Raw genomic sequence first — 16,442 nt, forward strand, 5'->3', positions numbered from 1 at the left:
CTCTTTCTGTAACTGTCTCCCTCCCCCTCTCTCTCCCTCTGTCTTTCTCTGTCTGTCTAACTCCCTCTGTCTCTCTCTGTCTGTCTCGCTTCCTCTGTCTCCCTCCCTCTGTCTGTCTCGCTTCCTCTGCCTCCCTCCCTCCCTCTGTCTGTTGCCCTCTGTCTCCCTCCCTCTGTCTCCCTTCCTCTGTCTCCCACTCTGTCTGTCTCCCTCCCTCTCTCACCCTCCGTCTCCCTCCCTCTCTCTCCCTCCCTCTGTCTCCCTCCCTCTCTCTGTCTGTCTCCCTCCCTCTGTCTGTTGCCCTCTGTCTCCCTTCCTCTGTCTACCACTCTGTCTGTCTCCCTCCCTCTCTCTCCCTCCGTCTCCCTCCCTCTCTCTCCCTCCCTCTGTCTCCCTCCCTCTCTCTCTCTGTCTCCCTCCCTCTCTCTCCCTCTGACTGTCTGTCTGTCTCCCTCTGTCTGTCTCTCTCCCTCTGTCTGTTTCTCTCCCTCTGTCTGTCTCTCTCCCTCTGTCTGTCTCCCTCTGTCTGTCTCTCTCCCTCTGTCTGTCTGTCTCTGTCTGTCTGTCTCTGTCTGTCTGTCTCCCTCTGTCTGTCTCACTCCCTCTGTCTGTCTCTCTCCCTCTGTCTGTCTCTCTCCCTGTCTGTCTGTCTCTGTCTGTGTCTGTCTGTCTGTCTCTGTCTTTGTCTGTCTGTCTCTGTCTGTCTGTCTCCCTCTGTCTCCCTCTGTCTGCATCTCTGTCTGTCCCTGACTCTGTCTGCATCTCTGTCTGTCCCCGTCTCTGTCTGCATCTCTGTCTGTCCCTGTCTCTGTCTGCATCTCTGTCTGTCTGTGTCTCCCTCCCTCTCTCTCTCCCTCCCTCTCTATCTCTCTCCCTCCCTCTCTATGTCCCTCCCTCTCTATCTCCCCCCTCTCTCTATCTCCCTCCCTCTCTATCTCCCCCCTCTCTCTATCTCCCTCCCTATCGCCCCCATATCTCCCTCCCTCTATCGATTTCCCTCTCTCTATCGATCTCCCTCTCTCTCTCCCTCTCCATCTCCCTCTCTCTCTCTATCTCCCTCTCTCTCTCCATCTCCCTCTCTCCATCTCCCTTTCTCTCTCCATCTCCCTATCTATCTCTCTCTCTCTCTCTTTCCATCTCCCTCTCTCTCTCTCCCCTCTCTCTCTCCCTCTCCAGCTCCTTCTCTCTCCATCTTTCTCTCTCTCCATCTCCCTCTCTCTCTATCTCCCTCTCTCTCCATCTCCCTCTCTTTCCATCTCCCTCTCTCTTTCCATCTCTCTCCCTCTTTCTCTCTCTTTCCATCTCTCTCTCTCTTTCCATCTCTCTCTCTCTCTCTCTCTCTCTCTCTCTCCCTCTTTCTCTCTCTATCGCCCTCTCTCTCAAACTCCCTCTCTCTATCGATTTCCCTCTGTATATCTCCCTCTCTCGCTCCCTCTCTCTCTCCATTTCCCTCTCTCTCTCCATCTCCCTCTATCTATCGATGTCCCTCTCTCTCTCTCTCTCTCTCTCTCTCTCTCTCTCTCTCTCTCTCTCTATATCTCCCTCTCTATCTCCCTCTCTCTATCTCCCTCCCTCTGTCTGTCTGTCTCCCTCCCTCTATCTCCCTCTCTCTGTCTCCCTCTCTGTCACCCTCTGTATCCTTCTCTCTGTATCCTTCCCTCTGTTTCAATCCCTCTGTATCCGTCCCTCTGTCTCCCTCCCTGTCTCTGTCTCCCTCTCTCTATTTTCCCTCTCTCTCCCTGTCGTCCTCCCTCTTTCTCTCTCTCCATCTCCCTCTCTATTTCCATCTCCCTCTCTCTTTCCATCTCTCTCTCTCTCTCTTTCCCTCTTTGTCTCTCTCTATCTCCCTCTTTATCGATTTCCCTCGGTCTATCTCCCTCTCTCGCTCCCTCTCCATCTCCCTCTCTCTCTATCTCCCTCTCTCTCTCCATTTCCCTCTCTCTCTCCTTCTCCCTCTCTCTATCGATTTCCCTCTCTCTCTCTCTCTCTCTCTCTCTCTCTCTCTCTCTCCCTCTCTCTATCTCCCTCCCTCTGTCTGTCTCCCTCCCTCTATCTCCCTCTCTCTGTCTCCCTCTCTGTCACCCTCTGTATCCTTCTCTCTTTATCCTTCCCTCTGTTTCAATCCCTCTGTATCCGTCCCTCTGTCTCCCTCCCTGTCTCTGTCTCCCTCTCTCTATTTTCCCTCTCTCTCCCTGTCGTCCTCCCTCTATCTCACTGTCTCCCTCCCTCTGCCTGTCACCCTCTGGCACCTCACCCCAGCCTCCCGGGCACGCAGGTCTTTAAAGGACCATTTACTTGTTAATGGGGCTTTGATGTGAATCTCCTGCCCCCCTAGAGCAGAGTGTCTCGGAGTCGCTGCTGTGGATGACTCCGAGACACTCCTTCAAAGGAATGCCTCCTAATTAGAAGTTATGTGCTAAGTGCCTCATCCTGCGACACACCCACCACTTGCAGGCGACACACTACTGTGTCGGGACGGAGAGTTTGGAAAGCTCTGTCCTACGGAGTAAAGGGACGGTCAAGGTCTGTCGAGTCAGACTGGGAAAGGAAGGGGGGGGTCAGACCTCCGCATGGTCCTGTACCTCGGCCAAAGATGTCGTGGGGGGTCGAGACGAGTAGAGCTGGCTTAATTCCCCACGAAGGTCTGGGATATGGCTGCAGAGGTACAATGGTGGGTACCAGTGGCATCCCGGACTTCGGGGACAATTTTGTTAGCTCTAGGAAAGGATACCAGGTTGTGAAGCAGTTTACCGTTTTAGTCTTCCCACCCATAGACATGGGCCACAGAAGAGCGCCACAGCGTCTTGGCCAAATCATCGCGAAGCAGCGCAAGTTGTCTGTCTGAGTGGGCATCCTCCGCAACGCCAGAGGCAGCCTCCAGTCGCGCGGCCTGTGCTTTGAGCTGAGTCAAGCGGGCGGTCTGCTCTGCCCGTTTTGAATGGACTAGGCCTCTGGCCACCCGATGTATGGTGGCTTTGCTGGCCTCCCACAGCGTGCCCACGGAGGGAACCAAGCCTGTGTTAGCCAAGAAATAGTACCTGAACTCTACCTCAAGTGCATCCCTAGTCTCTGAGTCCTGCAGAAACCAGCCTTTAAACCACCAGACCGAGCATGTCCCCCCGGAGGAGGTACCAAAGTGGAGAGAAATAGCGGAGTGGTCTGAAATTCGTCATGGAAGGATAGAAACTCTGGAGATCAGTTGGCAGTCAGTGGCGGGGATAAGAAGCAAATTAATACGGGAAGGGGTGTGGTGAGCTGCGGAGGTATGAGTGTACTGTGTCTCCCGGGGGTGCCATCATAGCCTCCAGGCATCGTAGAGCCCGAGTGCAGATGGCCAGTCCGAGAGTCGTTTTGAACCAGTGAGGCGTGAGGAGGAGGGGTCCCCGTGGCATCAAGGGTTGGCTGCAGTACCGCGTTAAAGTCCCCGCCGATTATGGTGTGGCCGTGGGGCAGGGCGGTGATCACCTCCATTAGGCAGTGGAGGGTAGTGGGAAGCGTGGCAGGGGGAGTGTATATTGAGAGGTAATTAAAGACTTTTCCCTCGAGCCTGCCGGAGAGGGATATGTAGCGTCTCTCCGTATCAGTCGAGACATGGAGAGGTGTGAAGGGAAGCCCAGGCCGGATCAATATAGCCACCCCGATGGAGCCTCGCATGAAGCCTGAGTGCCAGACCCTATCAAACCCATATTGGGCAAGGAAGGAGCAGGAGGTGTGTCTCTTGCAGGAGGATGACGTCAGGGGACTGACGCTGAGCGCTCCTAAGGACGGCAGTATGTTTAATGTGGTCTAGCAATCCGTTGACGTTCCAGGACTGTACCTGGAGGCACCTACCTTGCAAGTGTGTCTAGGGAGTGGCTGTTGTGAAGTGAAAAGGGTTGGAGGAGATCTAGGCCCCGGGTAAGAGGACGCAGCATGGCCATAAGAGAAGGACGGGGCTGGTGCCTGGCTGTGTAACTCCTACTGGTGAAGACGGTGTGAGTGTGTAGTGGGCTGTAATGAAAAATAAAAACAACAACAGGTATAAAACTGCATACAGTGACTCAAACGGAGTCAAACTGAACAAAAGATGGAGGGCAACGGCCGCCCGAACACCGTCAACACCCCCCACCCTATACTTCCAAACCCAAAGCATCTGTTTCCCCAAACTAAAACAAGAAGCTATCCTAAAACGGCTAGCAGGACAAGTTGTGGCGACGGCGGTCGACCCCTCCATTTACTCCAATAATACATTGTCAACATTTAAATAACATTCCACAAGCCCCATGAATTTCAAGGCAGTGATGCTGCCATGGGATCACCCGGTCAGAGCCCAGCACCGTCTCCGGATTTCCGGAGCACCGGGCTTCGGTATAGATCTGGGTCAGCGAGAGCTGGGTGCAGCGTCGAAGTGGGATCTTGGTCATGGGCTAGGCTCAGCAGGCAACTGCCCCGTCTACGGTCGTCCAGGTTCGAAGGCACCCCAGTGGAGATCAGTTCTGTGGGCCATTCCCAGGAGAATGTGAGTGGTCTCCGCGCCGCTCTCCCCTCCTACAGGAGTGGTTATGCCTCTGCCGCTGCTTGGGCGGAGTAGGAGGTGGTCGGGAAGGGCCCGACATGGAAGGGGGAGAGGCAGGATGGACTCTCAGGGGCAGTTCTTCCGTGAGCCATGTCCATGCCACCTGAGGTGTGTCGAAGAAGATTGCCTTGTCCTGAAAAATGACTCTGAGGCGAGCAGGGAAGAGGAGCCCATAACGCAGGCCCAAATTACGGAGTTTCTGCTTAACTTCTGCGTAAGCATCACGCTGGGCCGGAACGTCACTTGTGTAATCCGGAAAGATCATTATGGTGTTCTGATATTTCAAGGGATCATGGAGTTGGGTCTCTCTCAGGACAGCGTCCCTGTCGCGGAAATTGAGGATCTGGATGATAATAGGATGTGGAGGAGCCCCGGTGAGAGGTTTAACCACCAGAGAGAGGTGTGCGTGCTCAATGGCAAACCACGGCGAGAGGGCTTTTGCAGGTATACAGGACCTAATCCCTTTCTCCATGATGGTGTCCGCATGACCCTGTTCAACATTTTCAGGAAAGCCTATGAGGCACAGGTTGTTCCGCCTCGAGCGATTCTCTGTGTCCTCTTCCCGGTGGACCAGCTCAGAGGTCGTCTTCTTTGGTGGAGATGCGCGACTCTGCCTCCAACAACCGCGCCGTTGCGTTGCAGAGGTCCTGGTTGATAAGGGGCACATCTACCTGCACTTCGCAGATCTTGGTTTTCATGGAGGCCTGAGAGGTGCCAATTGCCTGAAGGATGGTTAAGAGATCACTCCCCACCAGGGGGCCACCGGACGCTCCCCTTGTCGGGCTTTGGTCAGCAGTAGTGTATTGGTCCATCTTATTTTGTGTTTGTGGTGCTGGTGTTTTCTGGGCATGGTCCCTGCCCATCTTCGTCGCGAGCACTGGGCCTGGATAGCTTCCAATGTGGATGGAAGGGTCACAGGCAGCCGATTCCTACCTCGGGGGGGGAGGGGGGAACAGGCCACGGAGGTCTCAGGGTCGCCAGGTGTAGACCTTCAGACTGGCCCTTCGAGCACCGAAAGTGTCGGGGGGTTAGATTGTGACCCCAGATCAGCCAGAGGAGCTGAGCCAGGTGCTGCAGGGTCAGCATGACAGAGGAAGGGGACTCGGTGCCAACGTGCCTCCCAGGACAGAGGCGTCTTGCCCATTGGTAGGCCGCAATGGAGGCCCACACCTCACGGCCCCAGCGCACCAGAGAGGCAGCCTCAGGTAGGGTTGGCGAAGCAGGCCTCCCAAGCCCACCCCCTCAATGCAGGGGGTGGTCAGCAGGATCATGCAGGGGTGGCAGCGCGAAGATGAGCAGCGCAAGCCGGTGAGGGGGGCAGGAGCACTGATGTCTGCCTCCCTCACTGCCACGTGACGAGGTAGCTGAACCCGAGGCTGGCTCCAATCACCGGACCTAGCCAGAATCTGTCTAAAAACAGTTTCTTCTCATTTAGAGGTGAACTGTTCCTACAATTAAAAGGAGTGGCGATGGGTGCTATTTCGCCCCCGAAATAGCAAACCTAGTCATGGACCAATTTGACAGGAGGTATGTGTTCGATGAGGCGACCCCATTTCGACACCAATTGTCGAGGTGGGTGCGCTTCATCAACGACATATTTCTAATATGGAATGGAAATACAGAAGATCTTGACGTATTCCATGTGTGGCTAAATTCGTGTACTCCTGATTTAAAGTTTACCAAAACCTCCAACCGAGACAGAATCAATTTTTGGGATCTATGGATTTTTAATAATAATGGCATACTAGAGGTCAGTCTTTTTATAAAACCGACCAATCGGAATACTCTTTTGGAATTCACTAGTGGACACCCAAGGAGTTTAAAAGAAAATTTGCCTTATGGGCACTCTTTACGGATTCGCCGTAATTGCTCAAATAAGAATGATTATTTTGAAAATGCTGAGATCCTGTTAAAGAAATTGTGTATGAGAGGCTATCCGAGGAAACTAGTTAAAGCTGCTCTTAAAACAGCTTGGTATACACCTCGTGAAACCTTACTTACTCCGAAAGTGAAAAATGAAGCTAAACAAATGACCTGTGTATTGACTTTCAATCCCAAAGCACACAAAGTTAAGCAGATAATTAAAAAAAACTGGAGAATGATTGAACATCTGAATATCCCAAAGCCACTGTTCACTTTTAAGAAAGGGAAAAATTTAATACAACACCTAGTTCGAGCAAGTAGAGAACTGCTTGCTAAAAAGGACACCAGAAGCATGTTAGGTTTGCCAGCTTTGGTTGGACATTACCGTTGTACAAACTGTGCCGCTTGCTCCAATTCCACTGACTCAAAATCAATTATGATTAATTAGAAGACTCACACTATGCTGTCCTTTTCCAATTGTAGCACCAAAAATTGTGGTGTATGTGGTGATGTGCCTATGTGGTCTCGCCTATATAGACCAGACCACCCAAGCTGTGAAAATGCGCATTTGCCAACATAAGTCTTGCATAAGATGTAGGACCCAGGGAGCACCGCTGGTACAACATTTTAATGACTCTGGACATAGTGAAGATGACCTAACCTGGACAGTGTTAGTAGTTATCAAAGCAAGTAACAAGGGGGAGTTGGAGATGAAGCTGAATTGAACAGAAGCTTGGTTAATTGAAAGATAACATACTGCCACTAAGGGACTAAATGACAGAGACGAATTATGGGCACTGATTTAGATATTCTTTGCCTTTCTGTATTAAGTAGCATATTATAGAGAATTGGATTTTAACATCAATACAGTATTTGTCCCTATGTCTGAATATAGAGTGTAAGCTCTGGTGCGATCATGCAGTGCCTTGATAAATGCTATTGAGTATTTCCCTGGTAGGTACCCCTCTTATAGATTTCCTTTGACTGTGTCGATGCGGAGGTTCTTGATTTTTTACCTCCTGTGATTTCTTTTTTTTTTAAATAAAAGTTTTGGTCCCCCGTTTTGTGGGGACATTAATGACATTAGTTGAGAATTTGTGAGTTTTTATGAGCCAAGACTTTGGAGTATGACGTTGTTGATTGACGTACATTTTCCATGGTGGACTTAAATCTTGGTCCCTGTGGGAATGATGTATATAGTAGCCCGTGGCTTTTGAGCGGACTCTCCAAGTTTTAATTAACTTTAGTTTGAACAGATATGCTATCCTCTCTTTCTGCCTCGGGAGCTCTCGCTGTGTGACACCTCCACCTATTTATGAGTGTGGGATGTGTGTTTGTTTTGTTGTTGTTTACCCCTTGTATATGTGGTTTGAATTTGGCGAGGATCGGGTGACTTCTGTGCATCCGATTGGTGACATTATGTTCGGGGTTGGTTCGAACGTAATATGAGACCCCTACCAGGACGTTGTTTTGTTAGTCCGTCCTTCGTGTTGTTTTCCTTTTCCAGTGTGACGTAGGTCTAACCCCTTGGACGTGGCTCCGGGAGTCCGTTTACCTTTTTTGTTGTTTCAGCTACGCACATGACGTCAGTGCGTTCTTGACCCGTTATACGCCCAGTACAGAGCTACAGTGTGATCGAGTGTTTGGACTGGTGAAGTTCGGTGAACTTAACGAACGTATTGGATAACGGGGACCTCCTTTAACAGGTATTTTATGAGAGGTCCCGTGTTAGACCTGGAGGATGATTGCTCACTTGGTGTAGTCGTTGTATGATTACGGTATGACTGTATACTGATTTCGGGCATTTTTGTGGCTTTTTTGTAGGAGTAAGGAGAGCCGTTTTTAGATATTCGAAGAGTGACGTGTGGGTGACATATAATGCACAGGAGGACTGTGTTCTTTCAGGTACATTTGGTACTTTGTCCACCAAGACATTACTGTTTTACAGCAGTCGGCCGGAGACTTTCTGACGCATGGGGGCTGATTTGAATGATGCGTCGTTTTGTGTCTCCAAATGCGCAGTGAACCTTAGAATTGAGTTGCCGTGTGGACTCTCCCAGTAACATTGGGAGTGGAAAGTGTTTACTTCGCTCCCTCTGAAGGTATATGTGTGCCTTTCTGACTCTCTCTGTTGGTATTTGTCACCGTGGCTTTGGCTTTGGTGTTGCCTGTATATACACGGATTTTTGTGGTGCTGTCTTCCCACTTTTTAGGCCCTTGCATGATTTGGCTCTACGGCCTTTTTCCACATGTTTTATCCTCCTTTACCAGTCTGAGGTGTGGTTTCCCTCGTCTAGATCTGTTTGGCACTGCATGGTCACACAGGGGATAGTGCATTTGTGGTAGAGTTTATTGTTGTTTTTCAATGAATATTATTATTGTTTTAGTGACATTATACCCTTGTCCTGATGAAGCCTATAGAAATGACCGGCTGAAACGCGACCGCGACTGCGTCGACACTTTAATGAGGAATCCCCTAAGTGTTGAGTTGGTTAAAAGAGTATAGCGCCTACAAAATAAGTAGCATGGGGTGTTTTACCTCTGGCGCATCTTGAATTTCCTCCGAGTGTAACATTTCTACATTAGGAGTGTACACCGTGATAGTTTATTTTCATTAAGGGTATATTCCTCTTGTATATATTCTTTGATTTATGTATGTATTCTATATGTTGTACAGGTTGTGTATATAATGTATTATGTCTTGTAATATAGATATGAATGTGATTTAATGTACTGAGAGTATTTATGTTTTTTTGTTTGAAATTCATGAAGTGTATACATATAATTCTGTTTATTTGTGCTCCACCCTGTCCTTTGATACGTATATAAATTTGATTGACGTATGGATATATTGGATTTATAAATAATTTTGAGAACATCAGGGTAAATAATTGTACCTTGTATGAAAATAAATGTTGAATTGATCCCTCTTTACTCTTTGCTTTTTTTTATATACATCATTGATGTCTCTTGCTCATGTATAAGAGGGTGATTTGGGCATAACCCCTGTATGAGTTTCTCGTCCAATCACCTGATTGGCACCTCACCGCAGGTTGCAGATCGTTCCTCGCCGGGAGGAATGGTGAAACTTCTCCAGCTGGAGTGCCTTGGCTCCAGAAGGCGCACCTCATCTGCCGGCCTCCCGCAGGTGTCGAACATGTCCGGAGACCCTCAGCCGTGGTCCCGGACATCAACGCTGCAGGTGGGAAGGGTGCAGGGGCGAGGGCTCGGCACCGGAGCAGTGCCAGCAGGGCAGGGCAGCACACGGGAGCCAGGCCAGTCAGTGTAGAAGGTTTCAGGCAGAAAATGGTGCAGCACCAGTGGCCTCACAGGGCGATGATGCAGCAATCACTGCTGGGCTTCTGCGGAGGCCGGCATCTTGCGGCCTCGCAGCATCGGGAAGGCAGAGTCCAGAACTGTGCGTCGGGGGCCCAGAATTGTCAGACAAGCAGACGGAAGCAGCACCCTCGACATAGGGAACCTCCACAGGCAGGTAAGAAGAGCGGATGGTTGCCGCTGACACGAGGTTGGATGATGGAGGGGTCCTGAGCACTCTTAGAGTGGGAACACCATCTTGACGCCTCCCCACATAAAACATTTAAAGGAAGATTGGTATTTGATGGTGTGCCATTGGAGAGAGTGGATACCTTTGCGTACTGTGAGTCAATCTGGGCGACTCTATATCTTGGAAGTCTCATGTCATTAAGGCGATCAAACAGGAGAAGCAAATAGTGGGGGCCATTTACAAAGAGTTTTGAGCGTGCTCTAGCAAACCAGTAGCCCCGGCCCTCTAGATCTATGAGTTGAGAGCACTGGGGTCTACCCTATATGGGGCCAAAATGTGGGGCTTTACAATCAACAATGAGCTCATTAGATGAGAAAATAAATGCCTGAAAAATATTGCTCACCTACCACCCACCACCCCCTCATACCACTTGACACTGAACATGGAAAAAAAATGATAAAGGGCAAATGTAAATTGCGCCCGTTGCTGTTCCGGAGGAGTCTGAGGTCCACTCCAGTGCTAGCCCATTATACTGCTGCTCTTCAGTACGTAATTAAAGCTGGCACCTCCCATAAAATATAATGGGTTTATAACATCCATCAGTCACTCAGATCTATCAGACTGAGCTACTTGTGGGAAGGCTCCTCTGGAGCACCGATTCCTCCAATGGAATCCCTGAAAAAGCACTGTTGGGTAATAAAAGTGTATGACAATCTCCGCAAAGTGGCAAATGCCCCCTGACAAATGATTTCCTTGATATGAAATAATGTTGTTGGTACAAACTGTTTTGGATTATATCACAGTACCACTGGATAAAAAACTTTATTTCCAGTTTTGAGTAGACACATTACCACGTAAATCTTTTACTCCCTGGCTTGTGTTACATTCAATTACTCTAAGGAAACTGTAGCCTATTTTTTTAATGCTTGTCTTGACTATGTCCATGCCAGTTTCTTCTGGCTCTCATCTCAATTTAAAGAACTAGGCACAAGTAGCCACAGCACCGCTCACCGTACACTCAGATTGGACGTCTGGCCGTAATATGTATGTACTGTATCCAAGTTTTTGGGTACTATTTGGCTGTCCCGCAGGCGGGCCCTTTCTATGCGCATGTGAATGATTGCTTACTATTTTTTTTGCTTATATTGTAACAATAATGTTTCTTCTTGCTAATCTTTCTGTGTGCCAAACTCTTTTATGGTAATCTTGTGAATTGATAATCTTGGGAAAAAAATTAAGACTTCTGTCTACTTGCATTTTGCTGTGCTTTGTACGTACGTTTATGGCTTTGACAGCCAAAATAACATTTTGTAGACTGGCTACTGTGAGTATCTTAATTAAACACCATTCAATACCTACTGCATTATTGCTAAAACCCCTCATCAACATCAGAGTTGATGAATATGAATCTGTAGTTGGAGCAGTACCGCATAGAACCCACCCACATTGTGCAATCTTTTTCTGAGGAGATGAGTTTAACAGAAGATGCTGGATGAAAAAAGGAGTAAAGGCAATGTCCATCATCTTTATTCATATTTGTGTTGTATTCAAACCATAGACTATGGTAACTAAGTGCAATTGCACAAGCATTGGCATCTTTTATAGCATTATGGTTTTAGTACTTTTCTAAAGGGTAGGAGGTGATCAATGTTTCTGATAATCTCTGACAAAATTTGTACTTGTGACATGCACTAGATGGGAAAGATCTGCCAACTGTGTTCTTCTTAAGCTCTGTGTTGGAATGAGCAATGTATTCTCAGAGGTTTCTTCTCTGAGAATAGTTCTAACATATACTGTACAAATCATTGTTTAAAGTAAGCAGGAGCCTTACCAAACATAGATTTGTGCGTTAGTTAACATTTTTAATAGAGGTGTGAGGCAACTGGTAAAAAGCAAGGGTATAGTTAGAGATATGTGTGCTTTTCTCGGATGATTGTTCACATCCCTGTCTGTTGAGTTTTGGTGATATTAGACTTAGCAGTTCCAGAAAATAACTGATTGCAATAATAAATAAGGACCTTTTAAAGGTCTTGCTCTGGTTACCTATCTTGTTCTGATAGTCAAGTCTAATGATCCAGTTTTCCTCAATACCTTTATGTGGAAGTTGAATGTGTAAATAATGTTTGTTACTTGGTTGGTCTTATCCATACCAACACCAAAAATGAGTCCCATGATTTTCCTGTTTTCATCTGATACTGCAGTTTTCTGATTCCCTATCAGGAAAGGGCCTTTCTGCATTAGAAATGAGCCAATACTGGCTGCCAAAAAGCCTGTTTCCAAAATATTTAGACACAAATTTAGTAAAGACTTGACTGCTGCCTTGTGTTACCCTGAGTTAGGAAGGCATTCCATGGGTGGAGCGTGGGTGTTTCCACACATCCACCCATTCCTTTTGGTGCATTACCAGATTTACTAAGACTAGTAAACCTTTAAATGTGTCAGAATTGTATGCCATCCAAACAGTGGTGTAGCAAGAAGAAATATCTTTATTTCTCCTTGTTATTTCCACTTTCTATATGTGCTGAAGGCTGAAGGATTTTACCCCACAGTACGTGGTTCAATACTCAAAAGTGCCACTTTGATACCTGGGCTGGAGTCTTGCATGATAGGCAGTCTCCCAGAGGTGCGGAAGCATCACCTCAAGTTTACATGACTTGCTGGAAAAGTTGTAGATCTTCCTATAACCTAGATACCTCACTACCTGCTCAGAGACAGTCCACCTGGTGCTGCATGAGAAGAGGTTGTCTCTGAGCATAAGCCAGTCATTTTCCTCCCTTTGTTGATTCTGGACCGCCCAGACAAGCTAACTGACATCAGGAGCCGAACTAGCACCTACCCAAGTTGTGAGTGGTCGAGCAGCCTTTGTATGTAGTTTATGTGACACATTGCTTGAAGTAACATCATGCCTAACTCAAGTGTACCATATGGGACTCCTGTAGTACAACAGGAAGGACTTGTACTGCTGCTGCCTTGATATGTGGTCCTACACTGCCAGGATCAACATCAGCATGGTAGTGGAAGACTTGCTCCTGGCCTGGAAGCCACAACTCACAAAGACAACCCTCACCAACGACTCTTGTAATGCTGCTCATTTTCAGTGGACAAAGAGAGGAGCAAAGCCTCCTTCCGGGGCCCGCACTACCAGCTAAGATGCAGACAGTGCAACCTCAACAAACTCACCATTCTGCACTTCACCAAGCTATGTCTCCACTGAACAGGTAACATGGGACCTGTGACTGAACAACTGAGAAATTGTGTCTTGATTACTCAAAGACAAGCTTGCCTTTAGGAAATTATCATTTGCCAGCTGGAACGCTATTGCTCAAGAACCAAATGAGCTAGTCTACAGGTTACGCAATATGGTCAGTACTTAGTGAATATGCACTACGGCCATTTATCTTTGTTAAGTCACCAAAGCTATTGGGGAAACCCTAAGAATTGGGATGGATGACTGTGGATGGTGTGGAGCTTGACTTATGTCCATAAGTGTGATCGTAGAACCCTGTAACTGAAGCACCTTTGATGCATGTAGCATTTCATTCTGTAATGACATTAAATAACTTTCTTTTTACTAAAACAAGCACTGGGCTGGACAGTGAATTATTATATTGATTGTTTGCCCATTTCAATTTGAGTTTCTGTCCCTTTTACTAGTAGCCTCAGAAGCCTTTGACTGCTCTCCCTCAGTATCCTGAGAGTCAAGTGCAGAACATGTGTACAAGGTCAGTTTGCAGAACTATAATTGGAAAGACCTCAGGACACCCGAGGCAAATGACACCAACCACCATATAGGTGCCCAGTTGCCCTTGTCAGCCCTTTGGCTCCCCTGAACGTTGTTTGACAACATGTTTCTAATATGTGATGAATGTTTTCTGATTTTCTCATCAAGAGTCTTCCTTTGACTTGTTAAAATATATTTCTAGTACCTTTCAACATGTCTGCCATATGCTGCCAGATACATTTATTACAGTGACAATGCGATTTTCTTTCAGAGATGGCATTCTAAATTCTTCATATATCTTCTATATATCTTTAAGCATATTAATAACAGAAAGTTCTGTCTTATGGAAGAAACCCCTAAAGCTCCTCGATCATCTTTTATTTGATGATGATTAAGGTTGTCTAATGTAATCTTTAAATAATCTGCATACTACTTAGTCTTCACTACCCAAAGTCTACTTATATATATGCATGTGTTTATATACATAGGAACCTGCAAACGTTGGTGTTGGATGTATGACGTTATAACGCATACTATTACTCCGCAGACCATTACAACGTGACTTTTACTCCGCATACCGTTACAACGCATAGCGCCTTGGGGCGCTGGATAGTGGTAAGTATAATTTACTATTCTAACTCCAGTCCCCGTGGACCCTAGGGAAGGTGTTGGATAGTAAATTATACTTATTCCCTATCCTAGAGCGCCCCCCCAGCGCAATGCGTTGTAATGGTATGCGGAGTAATGGTCGCGTTGTAATGGTAGTGCGGAGTAAAAGATCCGTTGTAACGGGTGTATACCGTTGGTGTTCCATTTCTCACACTTGCCAGAAATAACAAATTGTACCCATCAAACTTGATGCTGTAGCTATGTTTCAAATAGCTAATGTCCAGCAGGGATTACAAGGCCCCAATTTCTGAAATGCATGGGACACAATATATTAGTCAGTTAGGCATTCTTCCTTGATTCAATGTGTCCATTTATTTCTGGCACAGCGATGCCAGCTGTTTTTTTATTGCACTAGCAGAGCAAGGTTCCACCAGGTATTTGGTGCTTGGATCTCTGACACAATATTGACAAAAATATTATTGTGTAACACAAAAATATGATGTCAAAAGTATTGTTTGCAAAAGTATCTTCTCCTTATACTTATAATGGTAAGTACTAAAATATCGAAAATAAAATATTGTTTCACACTAATATCGTGTGTGCAACAGTAGGGAAAGTTTTGGACTTCTTAGGGCTAAAACGTACTATTCCCAATCCAGTCTAAGAAACAGTAGGGAAAGTACGTCACTTCAAATGCATTACATAGTTGAATAACCCTATTAATTTAGAACAAATATAAAACTTCTTAATATGAGCATTATTAATTAACACCAACAAGTATGCATATCTATAAAATTAAAACAATTAAATAATTTATGTGATTATTCAACAATTTAATATTTATCAATTAAAAAATATATGTATTGATTTCTTAATGTACATCGCACACCATACCCCTACAAACCTAGCAGCTCACACTTGAAATGAACCTAAAACAAATAAGCCTAACACAGTTTACATAATTGATAATCAATTATCTAATTGATTAACTAATAATAATTATTTGTTAATTAATCATTAAGTAATGACCCACCCTCCACCCCTACAAACATAGCAACCCACAAATGAAATATATCTCAAGTAAATCATTGTTACATAATCTACATAATATATTTTTCAATTAAGTAATTGACGGACGCGCGTTCAAGTAAGGCACTGGAACTGGTTTTAACTTTTTACTTGCTCTCAAAGTCATTGTGTTCAGTATTAGGATTCATTTGGTGATTCTGCACTGCAGCATTAGAATTCATTGGTCGATTTTGCACTTTAGCTGTTTTTATTTGTTTTTAAACTAGGGCCACACTTGCACTTTACCTCTACTTAGCACTCCTGTGACCAGCAGGAACCTTCCGCCCCGCTTTCCGGTCCACCACAGGTCATCCCGATTGCTTGGAGGGAGCTGGTGGCAATCAGGTCCTCACTTTCGGTCAGGAGGCAGGGGGGCAGAGTTGTGCAGTTAGCAGTATATCTGCTCAACCTACTTAAGACGAATGCTGGCCACAACATGCAGCAGACGCGCCAAAGGCAAGCCCGCCTATGCCCGGACGTGTCCGGCCAGGACCAGGGGCCCATCCACCTTTCCTATTTCCCACAGGTACTCACCCGAACACCTCCGTGACCTAAGGAGGACGTGAAGGAAAGCTGCCTTCATCTCCTACTCCCATTCGAGAACAATGGCACCTGTCCCCACTGCCCATTCAAATTTAATCCATCGCTTGAAACCCACCCCGCTAAATACTACTGAAGAACTTGAAAATTTTCGTTCTCAGGGAATACTTACTTATATAACAAAAACTTGGCACAGAAGCTGAAATATGAAAAATACATATTTATTAAACACAATTAAGTGAGGCTACGTCACCCAACTGCCTTAGCAATTGAATGAGGCAGTACGCTGAATGGTCTCAGCACAGACCTTTTATACCATTTATTATGCCCTAGGCACACATTTTCTCTTTGAAGTACATTATTGTTGGTCACTCCCAGGACGTGCACACAAAGCACTGTATGATGACAAACCCACTTTCAAGATAAGTCCAGGCCATAAACAATGTCCACATAATGCGTACATTCTCTAGCTGACAAGGCCGGATAAACCCAAAACAGTAAGATCACAGCCCATGTCATAATTAGCTCGTGGAGGCAGGAACAGGAACAGATGGAAGTAAGATAAGACATAGTTGTGTGCA

Source organism: Lissotriton helveticus, chromosome 8, assembly GCF_964261635.1.
Source record: "Lissotriton helveticus chromosome 8, aLisHel1.1, whole genome shotgun sequence".
In the NCBI taxonomy this organism is placed as follows: Eukaryota; Metazoa; Chordata; class Amphibia; order Caudata; family Salamandridae; genus Lissotriton; species Lissotriton helveticus.